The 20,568-nt window shown below is 40.9% G+C and overlaps 1 pseudogene across 1 annotated transcript in view; it reads right to left on the bottom strand.

The window, feature by feature from the left end:
• Nucleotides 1-20,568, bottom strand: part of LOC311226029 (NEDD4-binding protein 1-like) — an 87,066-nt pseudogene that overhangs the window by 8,591 nt on the left and 57,907 nt on the right. Inside the window, exons 5-7 of the transcript in view lie at nucleotides 14,696-14,792; nucleotides 8,382-8,493; nucleotides 1,590-1,689 (exon numbers count right to left, since the gene is read on the bottom strand). The product of the transcript in view is annotated as an NEDD4-binding protein 1-like (transcript). The remainder of the gene's footprint in view (nucleotides 1-1,589; nucleotides 1,690-8,381; nucleotides 8,494-14,695; nucleotides 14,793-20,568) is intronic.

Raw genomic sequence — 20,568 nt, 5'->3', positions numbered from 1 at the left:
GTTGAATGAATACTTTATTTAACAGATTTCAGAATGGGTACAATGCAGTACAGCTCAATACACACAATAATAAGGGGATGCAGACCAGAGAAAGACGTTTGTCTTGTTTACATCAGGGTCCCCCATTTTCAATTCATAGTGACATTTATGACATGGACAACATACATGACATTTATGGCATAGGGATATACATGACATACAGGTATATATTACCGTTACATTTGTGACATACATGATATGCAAATATACAGTACTGTTACGCATTGATCCTAACAGAGTCAGGGAACATCGCTTGAAACACCTCTCCTAGTCCCTCATTTCCATTGTAGGACTGATGCTTTGCGACCGTATTTAGAACCCACAGTACCTCAGCTTCAAGGGTTGGCGTGGAGCCGAACGTTACCCGGACAGGTGCAGATGTAATTGGTGGTAGACCTACCTGTCCCTGAGCAGTTGATGTGGACGGCGTCGAAAAGAAATTTGATATTGAAGTTGTCTGCAGGCGGGTTTTTGCAGATGTAACATGCTTAGCGCTGTGCATGTGTGACTCGACTGCTTTTATTCCCATCGTTCCCAGTTTAAAATCCTTTTTGCAGAGTTTGCAGCGGGCCTCGTACTTTCCAACCACGGTGCAAACAGAGGGTTTTCGAGCCAGTTCTCATTAAATTTGCACTTTCCCATGTTAAATTAACGAGTGCAAATAAATACAAATCAATTAAACTAAACTAAACGTCAGCGTTATCGCTACGGCTTGAATAACGTGTTACCTATGCTCCGGTGTTCTGAAATAGCTCCCGACGGCGACACACATTAAGGACCATAAATTGGTTCCGCCCCACTGCGTACCGTTTGCGTGAAAGAGAAAAAAAAGCCTGACTTTATCTCCCGTTAATAATAGTTTCCCCCCAGATTTCACAATGAAACATAAGATGACATGGCATGTTTTTAAGACCTCCGAAAGTCGGATTTAAGACATTTTAAGACAAATTAAGGCCTTAATAGTTGATAGTTGAATTTAAGACTTTTTAAGACTTTTTAAGGTCCCGCGGACACCCTGTTCATAACAGCTAGTTCATGGGATGCAAAGCACGTCCATGATGGAAAACGAAAAAAGAGGAAGGGCGAGTGTGACCATGCCTGGTGCCTTATAGGGGGACACTGGGGCGGGGCCTGGTCAAATGCATGTGTGCTTTGTTTTCATTAATGAAGTACAGTAGGTACTGGAGATGAGGTATATCTCGATATGGCGAAAGAGCGAGACGCGATTCGCCAGTACGACTATATAACCACATGGGACTAACATAAACCACATGAGACTAACATAAACCACATGGGACTAACAAACCACATGGGACTAACATAAACCACATGGGACTAACATAAACCACATGAGACTAACATAAACTACACGGGACTAACATAAAAATGACATGGCTGGTCATGAAACCATCTTTGGTTTCATATGATCCCACTATCTTCAGGCTATCAAATACATTCAATGCATTTAAAATTCAGTCTATAAATCAACAAAATGTGGAAAAAAGTGAAGGGGGCTGAATACTTTCTGAGGGTACTCACACACACTTTACCTGTTGTCTTTGCATAGGAAGACATCTAGGAGGGGGGTCCATATCTTCCCAGAGGGTCGTCAGGGATCATAAAATGATCCTCCACAAATGTAAACGGTAAGAGCCCTCATTTATCAATTTTTCTCAGAAAGTATTCTATTTTCATACGTAAGCACAGAATTTAGAATGTGTGCACGCACAAAAAAAACGGGACTTATCACACGTGCGTACACAGGTCCTACGCACACCTGTCTTGATAAATATGACTTTGATCCTACGTTTGAGCTTGTGCACTGTTTTAAGTATTTGCATACCAGAACCGCCCCGATTAACCATATATGGTAATGGAACACCCCCATGAAATGTGGAAAAGTGGACTAACCCGAGCGAACTTTGAGAGACTTCACTGAGAGCGAGATTGATCACAGAGGTCCAACCAACAAATTGAACGTATACAGCATTTCCCGTTGTGAACAATCTTATTTGGAAACATGACACACAGAATAATAGTATTTAGCGTTTTATTTTAAACAATATTTAATCGTATGATTATAGATATTTTTAGAGAATAAATAAATCCAATGAAGTTGCCAAGTTCACAGACAACTCTGCGCTCTAATGCCTTTTATGTGCGCTCGTCATGAGCCCATTCTGGTCAGAGTCATATGGCTTCAGTGGATAACTATGATCTGCATTTAAGTGAATATGAATGAGACTCCGGCCACCGGCACATTATCAGCCAAAATGCGCATCGCAGATTATCTGTACATTGACCAAGTGGAATCCCGTTCACATTACTGATTACTGATGGAGCAAACTCTGAGAGATTGTTCACAGAGGCGCTGCCGAACCAAGATATAATATGATGTGTATAATATAATGTGTGTAGAGGCATATGATACAATCTATTTTGTTGTTGGTATTAGGCAGCCTATATGAAGTACATATAATAGCAGCCAGCCCATAGCTTACATTATGCAACAGTAACTTGCGCATATAATAACACACAGCCCTGCAAAGCCTGCATACAGTAAACTAACTTGATCATTAATCTAGCTGTTGTATCTTTACGCTTATGAAAACATTAAATAATATGTATAGGCTATAGGCCGTCGCTTTAGCCTATATTCTCAAAAAATTGCATTTAATGGCTGAATGAATGAAAACTTTATTTAACAGATTGCAGAATGGGTACAATACAGTACGGCTCAATACACACAATTGTTAAGGGGATGCAGACCAGAGAAAGACTTTTGTCTTGTTTACATCAGGGTCCTCCAACTCGAGTCCTCGATATCCTCGCGGACGGACCAGTATACCTTTATATCATATCATATTCATATTCATATCATAGTTTACTCTATCAGCCTACCAGCATGTAATACGTTCTTTGTTAGAACTCAACTTGTTATTATTTTGCGCATAGATTGCAGAAATACGGGGACGTTTTGATTTAGGCTTTGACACAGAATACAAGTCATGATATCACCCACACGATATGCTCTGTGTCCAGAGCATGTATGCTTTTCATTCATTTAAGACACATTTATTGCAAGGGTTTTGTATACACATACACTCAACAAATAACCTCTGTCTGTTCTCGTTGCAATGCGTTTATATCGTGGGTGTTCATATGACTTGTATTCTGCTTACAGCTTCGGGGTTCCACTTATTACGTTTAACAATGGCAAAGCCTTTTAAATATAATCAAAACGTTCCCGTATTTCTGCAATATATGCGCAAAATAATAACGAGTTGAGTTACGCGGAGCGCAGTCAGTGCTTATTTCCGCGTTGTAAAAATATTCTACCACCGGGCGCCAACTACGCATGGTCCGACCTGTGCTTAAATATACGCACAAAGTCAAGCACAAGTTCAAATTGATAAATCCCACACTTTGCTTAGAAATGATCGTACGCACGGGTTAAGCACATATCCGTGCGTACGTCACGTTGATAAATGAGGGCCCAGGGAGTAGACGGACAGCTGCAGGTTAGCTATCATAACACTTCTAATGCACTTTCACCTGCTTCAACTAGAGGTGATCTACCATAACACTTGTAATAGACACCCACACCTTTATCTGCTTCAACTAAAGGTGAGCTACCGTAACACTTGTAATAGACACCCACACCTTTATCTGCTTCAACTAAAGGTGAGCTACCGTAACATATATATATTTCTTTAAATATTTTTTTGCGTTTTTCCAGCTTTTTCATGGTCAGACATGACCGACAGAGGAGGAGAGGGTGAACGGGAGAAGAAGTGGGGAAGACATGCGACAAATGATCCCCCGGGAGCGGGAGGCGAGCCCGGGACGGCCGCGTGGGTGTGCGAGGCACTATGCGGTGCGCCACGCAGGCGCCCACCGTAACATGTCTAATATTACGGCTTTCGGACAACAGGCTTTCTATTCACCTAGGTAAGACAGAGGCAGTACTATTAGGCTCCAAGCCCAAGCTCAGGAAAGCACGGGAGTTTAACATCCAGTTAGGAGCTGTAACCCTAAAACAGCAAAAAAAAGCGAAGTATCTAGGCTGTATGATAGACGGGAGCCTAGATGGGGAGGCTATGGCCTCCCAAGTACTGGGCAAAGTCAACGCCCGCACCAGGTACCTAGCTAGGAAAGCCAACCTCCTTGGCAGAGATAGCCTCAGGCTACTAGCAAATAGCCTAGTACTCTGCCACTTTGACTATGGTAGCGTGTCGTGGTTCGAGGGCCTGTCAGTGACCATAAAAAAGAAGCTTCAGGTTTCCCAAAATAAGCTGGTAAGGGTGGTAATGGGTCTTGGCCCTCGCACCCACATAGGGAGGAGTCACTTTCAGGAGCTAAACTGGCTTCCTGTGGAGGCCAGAGTTACCCAGCTCAGACTGAACATAGTGCACAATATTATAAACCAAAGGTCCCCTAGATACCTCCAGAACTACTTCACCCCGGTCAACGAATCCCACAACCACAGAACTAGAGCAAGCATAGCAAACCTGAAGCCTGCTTCTTTCCGATCCAAACTGGGCCAGTGCTCCCTTACTTTCTCTGGAGCCCAGGATTGGAACAAGCTGCCTATCCCCATCAAGCAGAGCTCGAGCCTCCACAGCTTCAAGAGAAGCGTCAGGAAGTGGCTCATTGACAGAATAGAGGAATAGCCCCCTATAGTTTGAATGGGTTTCCAATCAGTTTTTAGTTATTGTGGGGTATACAATTTTAGCGATAGGTTAGTCTTCTAATGTTTTAAAATTTATGTGTTTTGTGTTATTGTCGTGTTTTTGTTGTGGCCTGGGACCATGACGGAAATAAGGGTTTTACTCTTTCTCATGTTATCCTTTGGATCCTTGTTGTGTGTTTTTAATCCATCAATAAAAAGAAAAAAGAAATAGACACTCCCACTTGTATCTGCTTCAACTAAAGGTTAACTACCGTAACACTTCTAATAGACACCCGCACAAATGGGCTAAAGACATGCCTTTTAGGTATATACTCCTGCCATTGCCCTTGACCATGAAATGGCAAATTATCGTCCAATATCCAACCTACCATTCATTAGTAAAGTACTTGAAAAGATAGTTTCAGTTCAAATAAATTCCTTTCTTGAAGAAAACAACATCTTAGAAGAATTTCAGTCAGGATTCAGAAAATATCATAGCACTGAAACTGCCCTCACCAAAATAATCAGTGACCTCAGACTAAACTCTGACGAGAATAAGATCTCCATCCTTATCCTGTTAGATCTCAGTGCAGCATTTGATACAATCGATCACGATATTCTAATCGATCGTCTAGAAAACCATGTCGGTTTCTCAGACCATGTGCTAGGCTGGTTTAAAACATACATCAGAGGGAGGAAATTCTATGTTAAACTAGGAGATCACATGTCTGATATATACGACAACAACTATGGAGTTGCACAAGGGAGTTGCTTAGGTCCTTTACTCTTCTCCCTTTACATGTTACCGCTGGGTGATATCATCAGAGAACATAATGTAGATTTCCATAGCTATGCGGATGATACACAACTGTACATATCTGCTGAACCAAATGATACAGCGATTAGCTCCATTACAGACTGCTTACTGGCAATAAATAAATGAAACTAAACGAGAACAAAACTGAAATTCTAATTATCGGCTCCAAAACTAAAAAAGAAACATTAATAAAGAACCTGGGGGGACTAACCCCTTGGATCAAATCTGAGGTCACTAGTCTTGGGGTTGTCATAGATTCAGAACTGAACTTCAATTCTCATATTAGCAAAGTGACGAAAACATCATTCTTCCATCTCAGAAATATAGCAAAAGTACGACCATTTATTAATCAGAACGATGCTGAGAAGCTAATTCATGCATTCATATCTAGCCGGTTAGACTACTGTAATGCACTTTTCACAGGTCTCCCTAAGAAAACCACAGAGAGGCTTCAGCTAATCCAAAACTCTGCAGCCCGAGAGCACATTAGTCCAGTCTTAGCCGCTTTACACTGGCTTCCTGTAACATTTAGAATTGACTTTAAGGTCCTTCTCCTTACATACAAAGCTCTAAATGGACAGGGACCTAGCTACATCGCCAACACTCTAATAAATTACACACCAGCAAGAACACTGCGATCATCAGCTGCTGGACTACTAGAGGCTCCCAGAAGCAGTCAAAAGAGGATCGGTAATGCAGCCTTTATCAACTATGCCCCAAAACTATGGAACAAACTACCCGAAAACATCAGGGAAGCCAACTCGCTAGACATCTTTAAAAGACAGCTTAAAACCTATCTCTTTGCTCAGGCATTTCACTGATATATATCTGCTACCACCTAGTGGCAAGAGGAAACATCAGGGATATCCTGACACAACTTGTATTTATTCTTACCCTGCCTACTCTTTTACACTGCCTATCAAATTCATGTGTCGGTTATTGCACTTTTTACTTCTTACTGATGACTATTTTTAAACTGAATCATTTTAAACTATTCTTATTATTTGCTATGCTCGCTCATGCCTGTATTTTTTATGTCCGTCGGTTATTGCACTTTTTACTTCTTACTGATGACTATTTTTAAACTGAATCATTTTAAACTATTTTTATTATTTGAATAGAGAGCCTATTAGGATGCTAGATCCTAATGTGAAACACTATGCTTATGGCAGATCAATCAGCATGGATTGTCTGTAAACTTTAATACATGGCTTATGGCAGATCAGTCAGCATGGATTGTCTGTAAACTTTCTTATGGCAGATCAATCAGCATGGATTGTCTGTAAACTTTATGCTTATGGAAGATCAATCAGCATGGATTGTCTGTAAACTTTAATACATGGCAGTTTGGTTTGTTAGAACAGACTGTAATCTTATGTCTATGTCCACTTGCTTATGGCAGATCAATCAGCATGGATTGTCTGTAAACTTTACTTGCTTATGGCAGATCAATCAGCATGGATTGTCTGTAAACGTTATGCTTATGGCAGATCAATCAGCATGGATTGTCTGTAAACTTATGCATTGTTGTCACTTGCCATATCTTGCTATGCTCGCTCATGCCTGTATTTTTTATGTCCGTTCTATTTTATAATTTTTATTTTATTTTATTTTATTTTTATTTTACTATTTTTAAACTGAATCATTTTAAACTATTTTTACTATTTGTGTTACTGAAAACTGTAAGCGGAGAGCCTATTGGGATGCTAGATCCTAATGTGAAACACTGTGATTCTACCTGTCTATCTTTTTATGCTTGCTTATGCCTGTATTTTTTACTGTTGTGAAGCACTTTGAACTGCAACCTCTGTATGAAAAGTGCTATACAAATAAAGTTATTATTATTATTATTGCCCTTGACCAAGGTACTAGCATTACAACTGGAGCTGGTCCCCAGGCGGTGCACTGTGTGACTGCCCACTGCTCATACGTAGATAGTTAGAATGAGTCAATTGCAAAGAACACATTTCCCCCAAGGGGATTAATAAAGTATAACTTAACTTAAGACCTTAATATGATCAATTATATAAAAAGGATCCTTTTATCGGATAAGGTGCTATGACTTTATTAGAGTAGAGACAGACCATTTTTTCCCCACATCATAATTTGAACCAAATTATGAACCCAGTAACACGGTTGGAACAGAATTGTGAGCCGAGTGTATCATTAATGTCACGGTGACCAATCGCAGCCACTCTTATTGTCTGGGACCAACTACGGCCACGCCCCATTCCCAGTAAAAAGTGAGAATCTCTAGAATGGGTTTCGGGCGACGCTGTATACGGAAGTGGCTCTCAAGGTGACAATTAGACAACACTTTCTGTTGTCAGTAGATGGCAGCATTGGTTTAAAATTAAAAGGTGGAAATGTTGAAAACTACATGAATACATTTCCCAAGATCCTTAGCACAGGTCACAGGTCACTGGGATGTGTCTATTCTTCGTCGTGATCTGAACAGCGGTAAACTAATACTGCAACCTCGGTATAGCGATGGCGAATGGTAAACTAATTATCTTGACAAAAGTGCGCTGGTAGCGTTACATATGTTGTCTAAAGGGGGACATATGGTACAATTTAAGATTTTAATGATAATAGGCATATAAAGGACAACAAAAAGCATTGTTAATTTGTAAGAAACCTCAATGAAAACGGTAATATTCGCTATTGTTATGAAAATGTGCTAGAATCCTATAAAAATATGGACGCATTTGGTCTACGTTCCATTACACCCCTAATAGACATAATAGCATAGCGGCCTAGTACATATAGACAGACAGCTTTGATGTTACTTACTATAACCCCCTCCCTCTCATGTTCTATTGGCTACAGATAATGGAACGGATGTGATGTCACTGACCTCTCCTGAATGATCCCGCGCCAGGCATCTGAGGTGTCCACAAAGTCCCTCAGGTTGTCGTTGGTTACAATGACCCCACACGTCTTCTCTGCTAGCTGGAGCAAGAACCTTGAGCACAGAGAGAGAAATCCATTCTTACATATTTGCCACAATGCAAGCAACAAAGTGTATATCTATATATGTTACAGTTAGTCTGGTAACCACAAAGTCTATGTATGGGACAAGCTGAGATGTGAGAGGCTTTCACTAGGAAAGACCACCCTGTCAGCTGATCCTGAGTCAGTGTGACACAGCAGAGAGGGAGAGGTGGGATGTGTGACAGATATAAGATAGAGAGACATACAGTAGATGTGTGTGTGAGAGAAAGATATAAGATAGAGAGAAGAAGATGGGAAACAAGATGGCTGCTGATTGAAGTGCTGAGCTGCACCCCGTGCCAAACTTCCCTTTAAAATGCCATTATATATGCCTTGATCAGAGATAAACTGAACTTTTTCCAACCTGGATTCACCTGTTAACGAGACGGTGGAGGGACTGGAAGCCTATATTGACACGTTTTATAAAGAAAACGCTATGGCGGGCACCAAACCCAATATAAAAACGCACAAGAAATGAGCTGGGCTCGAGTGATGCGGATGACCCAACCAGCGACATCCGTGAGTCTTTAACATCTATTAAACATCAACTCCAGAAGCTTGATCTACTCGAACAGCTGACAAACAATGTCAAGGAGTTAAAAGCTTCTGTGGAGTACAACAACTCACTCATCGAGGTACTAAAGGCAGACAATGCCTCACTCAGGATCGACGTAAACAAATTACAACGTCTGACGGGTAATCTCCAAAAAGAAAACTTCAACATGGCTAATAACATTCTTGACCTACAATGTAGAAGCATGAGAGACAACTTAATAATTCACGGTCTTCCTGAAACTAAAAATGAAACTCACCAGAGATCCGAGGAACTTTTTAGGTTATTCCTGTCAGATAACCTGAAAATGAAGTCGGCTGAAACCGAAGCTATCCGCTTTTCCAGAGTCCATCGCCTAGGGAAAGCCAAAGTCGACCAGCAGAGGCCCCGTCCCATCGTGGCCAAAGTCATCGATTCAAAGATGAAATCTGCTATTATGTCCAACGGAAGAGAGTTGAAAGGATCCAAATATTCCATCAGTGACCAGTTCCCGGCAGAGATCATGAGTAGACGCAGGCTGCTCTACCCGGTCATGGCGGATGCGAGGAAAAACAAACGGAATGCTCGTATGTTCATGGATAAACTTTATATTGATGGAACTATGTACAGGAATCCCCGTATTACATACTGGCTTAGTGGAGGCGACGAAAACGTCTTTCATGACGCTCAGGAGGAGATACTGACTCCAAGTATCCAGCGTGCTTCCCGAGCTGCTGTAAACAATGACGCTTGAAGATGACGTCATCATCACCAAGGCGTCCTCGTTGCTATGACTACCCGGGACCTGACTGAATACACGTAGGACACTGCATGCAGAATGCAGATGCAGTCTTCCTTTCTTTTCATTTATCTCTTGTTCTTTTCTTTTCAATCTCATATCCATTCCATTTGTTTGTTTGTTCCAATTCATTTATTTAATTTTTCCTTATCTCTCTCTCTCTCTCTCTCTCTCTCTCTCTCTCTCTCTCTCTCTCTCTCTCTCTCTCTCTCTCTCTCTCATATTATTATATTATATTTTCCCTCATCTTTGGCTAGGGAAATGCGGTTAACGTTGGGCTACTCACCCAGACCCTTGGGCTAATGGGTTTGAATGGAGTGGCCTTGGGTTATTGTTTGTATGCTCTGTTAATCATTTTAGCCCATCCATTAGGGATGGGCCATATGTGTTTTATGTGTAACCCGTCTGTGCAAGACGTTAGGGTTATTTTGTTTTATGTACTTCACCCCCTCCCCCCTCCGTTCACCCCCCCCTTATTCCAGCCATTTAGAGACCTGCCCACATTAGCCTCAATAGAAGCGTCAAAAAAAATATTGCATTACCAACAACCATACAACAACATGTATAGATTATGGCTAGTTTGAACATAATGATATGGAACACTGGTGGAATAAATAAACAACACAAACGAAAAAGCGTGCTCACACTGATGAAAAAAGAACAGGTGGACATAGCTCTGCTAAGCGAAACGCACATTTTAGAGAAAGACATAGATATGTTAGCGGACAACACATATCATAACATCAGTCACTCTTCCTTTGGAACGAGAACTCGGGGAGTAGCCATAGTCGTTAGACGGAAGTTGAATATTGAATTGAAGGGAGTATGGTCTGATGCAGATGGTCGGATAACTATAGCTAAGATTTTACATAAGAACAGAAAAATAGCGTTGGTAGCGGTATACGCCCCAAATTTATAAGAAGTTAGTTTCTTCACTACACTTACCAGAGCAATGTTAGACCTTCCCGAATACTCATTTATAATCGGAGCGGATTTTAATGCCATTTGGAACCCAAGGATGGACAAATCAAACCCCTCCTTTTCCAATGAACAAAAAAATGCATCTAATGCATTAAAGGATTGGTCGAAGATTACAGGTGTAAATGACTTATGGCGTTCACTCAACCCCATGACCCGGAAGTACTCTTGTCGATCTGCGAGACATAATACATTATCCAGAATAGATTACGTTTTCACAACCCCGAGACTATTTGATAACTACGATGTGGAAATGATACCCAATGCATTGTCTGATCACTGTTATTTACTCTTAAAAGGAACATTTGGTATACTATCATCCCGAGCCCCAAGATGGCGATTTAACACGATGCTGCTTAATAACAAGGAATTCATTACACAAATCAAAGAAGCTCTTACGGTATTCCTACGGATAAATGTGAATTCGGTGCAGGACCCCAAAATATTATGGATGTCGACAAAGGGAATGATCAAGGATTTCACTGATAGCTTTTCCTCCCAAATACGCAAGAATCGATGCTCAAAACTGGCTGAACTGGAAACACTTTACTCAACGTTATTTAATTCTTTGCAATACAACAACTCGGTTCAACTGGAAAATCAAGTCAATATACTAAAAAAAGAGATTAACGCCAACAATCTGAATTGCAAATACGTAGCACAAGACAACAGCAGTACTCCCAAGGTTCCAAACCAAGTCACCTATTAGCTATGCGACTAAGAGTCAACGCAAAATTTGCAGATATAACTACCATTAGAGCACAACAAGGACTTGTTACAGAACCCAAAGAAATAAACACGACATTCAAAGAATTCTACTCCAACTTATACAAATCAGAAACGACCTTCGATCAAAACAAGATGGACACATATCTTAATCAAATTAACCTCCCTAAACTTTCAGAGGATGACGCTAAACAGTTAGAAACACCGATCACACTAGATGAACTTAGGGAGGCCATATCTGAAATGCAAAGTGGAAGGGCCCCTGGAAGAGACGGTATCCCACCAGAAATGTACCTCTCTTGTTGGGACATAATTGGACCCTTATTACTAAATATGATTTTATACTCAGTCAAGGAGGGGAACTTCCATAAGAATGACAATATTGCACTCATAACAGTCCTCCTCAAAAAAGACAAAGACCCCACCGAGTGCGGTAGTTACAGACCTTTAAGCCTCCTCGGAACCGATATCAAACTGTACTCTAAGGTATTAGCCATCAGACTACAAAAGCATATGACGTCTTTAATTCATCCGGACCAAACAGGCTTCATAAGAGGCCGCCTGATCACTGATAACATAAGACGATTACTACACGTACTAGATGCTAACAAGGAAGACAACACACCTAAGGCGATGCTGTCCCTGGATGCAATGAAAGCTTTTGACAGGCTGGAATAGTCGTATCTATGGGCAGTGTTAGAAAGGATGGGGTTAGGAAAAGGATTCATTGATATGATTAAAGTATTATACAAAGACCCATCGGCCATGATTACAACAGGTACAATCACCTCCGAAATCTTTCCAGTATCACGGTCTTCCAGACAGGGTTGCCCCCTTAGTCCCGGACTATTCGATCTATCATTAGAGCCTTTAGCACAATATATAAGACAATCCCAATCCATAGAACCAATCGTAATCAAGGGCACACAACACAAAATTAGTTTATATGCGGACGACGTAATACTGTTCATGCAAAACCCCAACACCGCATTGCCTCATCTTCTCAAGTTGATTGAGGACTTTGGAGATTTATCGGGATTTAGGATAAATTGGCCGAAGTTGGCCTTCCTCCCACTTAACGCCCCTGCAAAAAGAAATATAACCCTCCCAGAAGAGATACCGATGGTAAAACACTTTAGATGTTTGGGAGTTGAAATATTCCCTACCATAAGCCAAACGGTGAAGCACAATTACATAAAAATCCAAAACAAAATCAAATACGACCTTGTCAGGTGGTCAAAACTTAAAAACTCAGTACAAGCACGGATATCAATAATTAAGATGGACGTCCTACCTAGAATCAACTTCTTCAGCTCAATGCTACCGTTACCCCCTCCAAAGGGTTACTGGAAAGAATTACACTCCTCCACATACAAATTTATTTGGAATAACAAACCACCACGTATAAAAAGATCCACCGCACAGAGAAACAAAGCAGACGGTGGTATGGCATTTCCAGATTTCCACCACTATTTTAAGGCATACACTTTAAGACCACTGACAACATGGTTTGATCCCCAAGCATCAGTATCCTGGAGAAATTTAGAAGAAAATATAGTAGCTCCACATAGGCTGAAGGACATAGTGTACACCAAATTATCAATTAAGCAATGCGAACGGAAATTTGGCCCCATAATCACTCATGCAATCCGGATATGGCGTGAAACACAAAAAAAAGACTCTATCCCACATAAATGGCATAATCATACTCCCTTATTCAATAACAATGCACTCTTGATTGGAAAACAACCTATAAGATTCCCTAGATGGGAAAAGCAAGACATACACACATTAGGAGACGTTTTCAACAAACAGGGTTTTTGTAGTTTTGATGAGATATGCAAAAAAATTTATCTCACCAAGTCCTCATATTATTTTTACGCACAGTTATTGGCATGTTTGAAGGCTCACGGTGTTCCATTAAGGATACCAATTGTACACCACAGATACCACAAATTCTTCTATGAAAGAGACATCGAGAGGTTTTGTTTCAGATTTGTATCATCAATTACTAACGGCCTCGTATGAAACCCTACATCTAGACTCAGTCTGGAGGAGGGATATACCAGACCTGGAGATAGACTTTGATTGGCAAGAAGCCTGGGCAAATGTACGCCTTGCATCAAGGAACCCGGACCATCAACAAATCAATCTTAACTATATTCACAGGACATACTTGACTCCTATAAGACTGAACAAAATGGGTCTTAAACAAGACTCCAAATGCTCCTTATGTACAAATGGGGACGAAGGGACATTTATGCACATGTACTGGGACTGCCCACCAGTTAAGATATTTTGGAAAGAAGTGACCCAGCAATTGTCAAATCTCTTAACTCTGGATATACCTGTACACCCCTCTGTATTACTGCTGAATGATGTCTTTGAGCATGCAGTACCTCCACAGCTAAAGAGATTGGTTTTATCCGGTATCACAGTGGCTAAAAAGCTGATAGCATCACGATGGTTTCAACCGGAAAAAATGTGCCGTAAGGTCTGGATTCTTACATATCTCGATGTGATTTATCAAGAAATATCAACAGCTAGAATTTTGGGTCTCAATGAATCCAAAATGGCAATGTGGTTAAAAGTGGTGGAGAGAATAAAAGCCAGCATATAATGGTAGTGTCTGGTTAGGAACAAATTATAATGGTTGGATTATCCAATGGGGGGTCCGGGAGAGGGGGGTACGAGCTGGAGCATATGTGTATTTGTATATCCTATTGTGTATTGTCATGTTTGTTTATGTGTTTGTTTAAAAAATAATAAAAAAATAAAATACAAAAAAAAAGATAGAGAGAAGATATATAGAAGATAGAGAAGAGAGGCAGAGTGAGAAAAAGAGAATAGAGGCAGAGATAAAAGAGATATAGATTGGGGATGTATTACATCTATAATCTGACCTGATCAGTTACTCATCTGGGATTGACTGGTTTTGTCTGGTATGCTGTAGCTAATCAAAGCGTCCTAAATGTGTAAAACCCCACCCTCTTCTTTAACAAGTTATACAGGCTAAAGCAAACGCTGAAAGGGGCTGTGTGTGTGTGTACCCGTCATCATGTGAGGATATCCTTTGGTAAAAGACCTTTCTAGAAGGTGTGTGTGTGTGTGTGTGTGTGTGTGTGTGTGTGTGTGTACCCGTTGACATCTGAACAGATCCTCTGTCCACAGAACTCTCCAGAAGGTGTGAAGGAGAGCAGTCCAAAGTCTTGTAGCTGGTTCATAAAGTGTTGCTCTGCAGAAACACAGGAAGACATTAGACATACACTATATACACACTAGGGCTTATTAACAATATATTTTCAATAATCGATCTTCATTTGCATAATCAAATATAGATTTGAAAAAAGTTACGTTTAAAGGGGACATGTACTGCTATTCCTAGCACTATTTGGGCAACTTTACACAATTCCTGTTAGTCTATTGAAGACATTTGTAAGTTTTTTTTTCCAAAAAATGCATTGTTTTATATTTCTAATCAAGTACTCAAAACCATCATTTTTCAGCCTCAAGATTTCAGGCTGTTATGGCCTGGCTCCGCCCATAAGCACTTTGAGTGACAGTCAGTCCACACAGTCTGCACTGGTAGACAGAGAGAGATAGAGAGAGAGGGAGGGGGTGGGAGAGAGAGAGAGAGAGAGAGAGAGAGAGAGAGGGAGGGGGTGGGAGAGTGAGAGAGAGAGAGAAAAAAAGACAGGCCGTTATTGACAAGGCCCCCTCTCTCCCTCCCTCCCTCTTTCTTCCTTTCTCTCCCTCTCAGTGATGAGAGTCCGCGCGGCAGCTTGTGGTTTTTTTTTTCTTTCGTTCATGGTGCTGCAGGTCCCCCCCCCCCCCCCAAGTGCTCTCTATCTCTCTCTCTCTCTCTCTCTCTCTCTCTCTCTCTCCCCATGCAGAGTATGAGGAAGTGGTTTCCACTCGCTGTGTACAGTCAGTCTAGGTAGAATGTGGGCGGGCATTAGCTACAACCACAGAGCCAATCACATCACTGTCTGCTACCCAGAGCCTGAATGACGTGACTCAGGCCTTCAAATCAGGATGGCCTGATTTACTGGAGAAGGAAATGATCTGAGCTGAATCAGAGCAATCCGCCAATATGGTATTTAGACACTAAAACACATTGATACTAACTCCTATTACTATAATACAATGCTAGAGACTGAAAAATTACATTTTTAGTACATGTCCCCTTTAAGACAGATTTTCAGATCCTCATTCCACACACTGTATCGAACAGAGCTGATAGGTTTCAAAACTGAAAAATACATTTGATGGAATCTGGAAGCCTACTACCTTGAAAAGTCCAGGACTAGAGTCTATGGTACTTGAATGAATGACCTGTATTTATATACAGTAGCACCCTTCACAGCACGAATGCACAGGGTGCTTTATACTGCAGCATAACACATACTTTTTTTTATAATAATCTGAAATAAATGACAACAATAACAGACAGCAGTTAACACATCCAGTGCCACGCCTCTTACTCATCGTTAACCCCTCATGCCACCTATTAACCCCATGTAAATGGTCACCTTGTTTGTAGAGGAGTCATTCCACCAATCTGGTCCGATTTGAGTCCCTCTGATGTTTTTAAGTGTCTTTTATCTAATCAGTTACCAAAATGTGCTTTGAAATGCTATTTATTTCAGTTGAGATGTCCTCTTTAATAAAGTGTAAAAACATTGCATGAATGTAATTTTTTTTATTATGCATTATGTTGTTATTTCAGTTGACACCATGTATTTTGACATGTCCCTCATGACATGTTTTTGACATGTTTTTGACATGTTTTTCATGAAAATGTATTTGGGATATGACCAAGAAAATTTGTAAAAAAGTCCATACTTTTTTCCATGAACATACACATCCATCTGTGCTGTTAATGCTGGTAATGATTTATTTCAAAATAAATGAATACATATTCATTAAAATAACATTATTCAGTCTGTCCCTCAGTAACCCTCAACCCTGTTACACTGAGCATTCTCCCCCCCCACAAAAATAATGGTTCAATCCATAGAAGCATGTGAAACAGGAAGTGACAACTTTGAAGTCTTTTGGAGAACACAACACCAGAAACAGGCAAGTAGCTACCTCATTGTACTATGTTTTCAGTCATTTATCATGTAATATTATGGTAGTCAAGCATAATTACTCAACACCGTTACTTGAAAAAAATATAGCAAACTATTACTTGTGAATATGATCTTTGTTATAAAACATTTTTAGATGCTTTCTTAACTCTTTCAGTGCCACGCCTGGTTTTCCGTTTTACCGCTTGAATGCCACCATCGGCGCCAATGTTAACGTTAATATCGCCTAATCTATGTTTTAAATTATGGCTATGTGTCTAATCTGCCCATCGCATTATCAAAGACTATTTTCCAGTCAGTGCTGTGAAGACAGATTGTTTTCTTATCGCGTCGTTTCCGTTTCAGAGCAGTTAGAAAAGCCCCCGTTTTGATATAAAAAACAGCTCATTCTGGAGCATTCTATGAAAATCGTCTTTTAGTGGAATATTCCACAACGTTGATATTTGTCGGCCTTTTTATGAATCGTTTTCAAATAAACGCTAGATGATCAATATTATACGTGCACGCAAGCACATTACGGCCGCGCACTGATAATCGCTCCGTTGATTTCCTCACAGACTTTTACAGTGAAACCGAAAGAAGACATTTCACAAAACAGCTTATAACTTCATCAAACTTACTCCAATTATCCTACCACTGATAACATAGAGTCCTTACCTGACATCAGATGGTATCCAACTGGTATATTCCAATTCCTGATCACCATTCGAAAAAATCGATACGTGTATGGATCCAACGCGACACAATAGATCTCCATGATCCGCGGGGATCTGAGGCTCCAGAATGAACTGTGGTAACCCCGGCTGGATCAGTGAACTGGAAAATGTGGAGTACCGGAGTTTTTTCCCCATTCATTTTCATTGAGTCCATTCCAAAATCACTTATGTCATCTGGGAGACGACAGGGGGCGCTTTTTTCCACAGTGATCACCGGCGCAGCTCGGCTATACTCGGGTAGGCTCGGTGATGCAATAATTTTTCAGATCGCAAAAAATAATAATAATAATAATTCCGAGAAATCTCGTGAGTGGCATGCAACCACCTATAAAAAAAAACAGAGAAATCTCGTGAGTGGCACTGAAAGAGTTAATATCATGCATGCCATATGCTCTCCTGGTATTCACCACATGTGGAGTAGCAACCATTTTGTGCAAAAAATCACAACCCTGTTACACTCAACCCTGTTACGTTTGAATGTAATGTTTGAATGTAACAGGGTTGTGAGATTGTAACAGGGTTGTGATTTTAACACTGATTTTGAAGTTATACAATAATAGTTAAATCAATTATTGAGCTTTTTCAACATGCTTATGCCACATACATATTAATTGTAATGTGCATGTTGCTGTGTGTGTGTGCTCACATGTTACCCTAGACTCAACCCTGTTACAGCTACATGTTTATTAATTATTTCTTTAAGTTTATGAAAAACAAATTCAACTTTTGAATAATTTTGTCTGAAACGTTTAGATCAAACATCAGAAAAAGCTTGCGGCCGCTGTCAAAAAAAGGCAAATTTCAGGGTTCAGAATAGCAAAAGTGTAGGATTTTACGTAATTTTTAGACGAGCAATTATAGAAATGGTGTGAAGGACATCTAATTATTATAGAAATGTTGACTTTAGCACAAATACATGTTTTAATCTTATTCAGAGAGCTCCCAGAGTGTCCGTAACGGGGTTGAAGAATAATGGTGTCCATATCATACAATAATGACCAAAAATAATAGAGATTTCATGCCTGAGATGGGAAAATATATTTTTCTGGAAGTTAAATATGTCATTCATCTTGAGGGGTGTTCAGAAAAGTAATACCTCTTGGTAAAAAAAATCCCAAAGTCCAAATTGGACTGGAGTGGTGGAATGACTCAGAGCTATAACCATATTCTATATTATAGCTATGGATACAGTACTATAGTCATTTGACACTGGGTTTCTTCCGGTCAAGATGCAAAAAATAAATATTTTTTCCATCCATACGTTCCCGTGTTATACCGTGGTGAATATAAGTATGGTTTTAGGGCGGTCTATCGTAATCCATGAAATGCTGAGTAATAGTCCTACACATCGATTACATTGTGGACTCTAGCGTTCCTCTCCTGAACCCGCTATTGTTCCGGATTCAAGTCCACATGATCTGTATTATGTTCCATCATGAATGCATGAAAGGGGGGGGGGGGGGTAGTTTCTGATTATTAGAGTGTCGGTAACGGCATTCGCATTGAACACTAGACACGGTTACCAGCCTGATCGCTAAGAAGGCATTGCAGGATCAGGCTAGAATTGACTTCAAATCGATCTTACCTTCGGCCGAAAGTAATCCGAAAAGAATATTGCAATTTCTTGATCGCCATCTGGTAGATCCAATCCACATTTGATCGACGTTATAAACGACCATAACATACGGATCAAGCATAATTGACAGGCTTCGATGTAACCAGCTGAACTGTGTGCTTCGCCGAGAACAAGAAATGAAATCTGAGACCTGGAGTCATTCCACAGCTGGGGATACAATGTTAGAAATGTAGCTCGATACCGCCGCCTGGTAGGATGCGGCCGGTACTGCACACTGCCAACACACAGCACCCTGAGAATGAATCAGGTATTAAAATCGAAAAAAAGAAAAAATTACCCAGAGAATCTTCGTTTTTTGGCACTGAACCGTTGGGGGCACAGAATCGAGAACTCTCGTGAATGGCACTGGATGTGTTAAAAACAGTGAACCAAATAAAATACAAATAATTTAAATAAAATCATCAGTCAATGGATGCCTATATATGACCAAAAGCCTGTCTGAACATGTGTGTTTTTTTTTTTTTATCCACTTTTTCTCCCATTTTCTATATTTTCTCCCATCCCAATTTCGTATCATCCAATTCAACCCTCCCCTGTCACGGACGCTGTTTCTTGCCTCCCACAAGCCGGCTGCAATGTGGACTAAGTCATACATAGCACAAGTCCCCTCCGGTACTTGAGGTAACAGCAGTCGCATCTTTTAACCTGCGCAGCTCGATCTCTCAGTGGCGAGGAGTAACGCGTGGGAGGCTCACGCTGCCCCCGACACTTCCTGATTCTACTGCGCAGGCGCACCAACCGACCTGTAGGAGTCGCTGTCCACAACGCCCGATCCCCACCCATCAGTTTCCCACCCCCTAATACGGCCAATGTGTATTAGTACGGACGACCAGCTAAACTGAAAGCAAATGTGTCTCCAGCATCTTGTGGCGAGTGCCTTGCCCACTACGCCACGTAGCCGCCCTGAACATGTGTGTTTTTAGCTGTTTTTTAAAGGAGTTTTCTGAGGGGGCAGTTCCCAGGTCCAGGGCATTCCAGAGCCTTGGTGCCATCACTTCGAAGGCTTGATCACCCCTTGTTATAAGCCTGGACCTGGGGACCACCAGGAGGTGCTGATCGGCAGATCTGAGTGAGCGGGTGTTGGTGTAGGGACGGATGAGTTCAGTGATAGATAGGGGCCTGACCATGGAGTGCTCTGAAAGTAAAAGTGAGGACTTTGAAGTGAATTCTGTAGTGTACCGGGAGCCAGTGCAGAATTTTGGACCATTTGCAGTTTGTCTATGGGTGATTTAGTGAGACAGGTGAAAAGTGAGTTGCAGTAATCAAGTCTAGAGGAAATAAAAGCATGCACGGACAGTTCTAGTTCAGAGTGAGATATGATTGAGCAGAGTTTTGCAATATTTCTAAGGTGAAAAAAGCAAGTGCGTGTAAGTGTTTTGACATGTTTGTCTAGGTGCATGGCCTGGTCGAAAACAACACCCATGTTTCTCAGATGGGGGCGTATGTTTTCTTTGAGGGTCCCCAAGTGGGTGGCCACTCTAGCTGCACACTTCTCAGCTGCTACGATCAGCCCCTCCGTTTTTGCAGCATTTAACTGGAGGAAGTTACTCCCCATCCAACTCTCAA

This window comes from Notolepis coatsorum (genome assembly GCF_963971535.1).
Source record: "Notolepis coatsorum genome assembly, chromosome: 3".
NCBI classification, from domain to species: Eukaryota; Metazoa; Chordata; class Actinopteri; order Aulopiformes; family Paralepididae; genus Notolepis; species Notolepis coatsorum.
The sequence above is the reverse complement of the archived record's forward strand: the minus strand, read 5'-3'. Positions and strand labels throughout refer to the sequence as shown.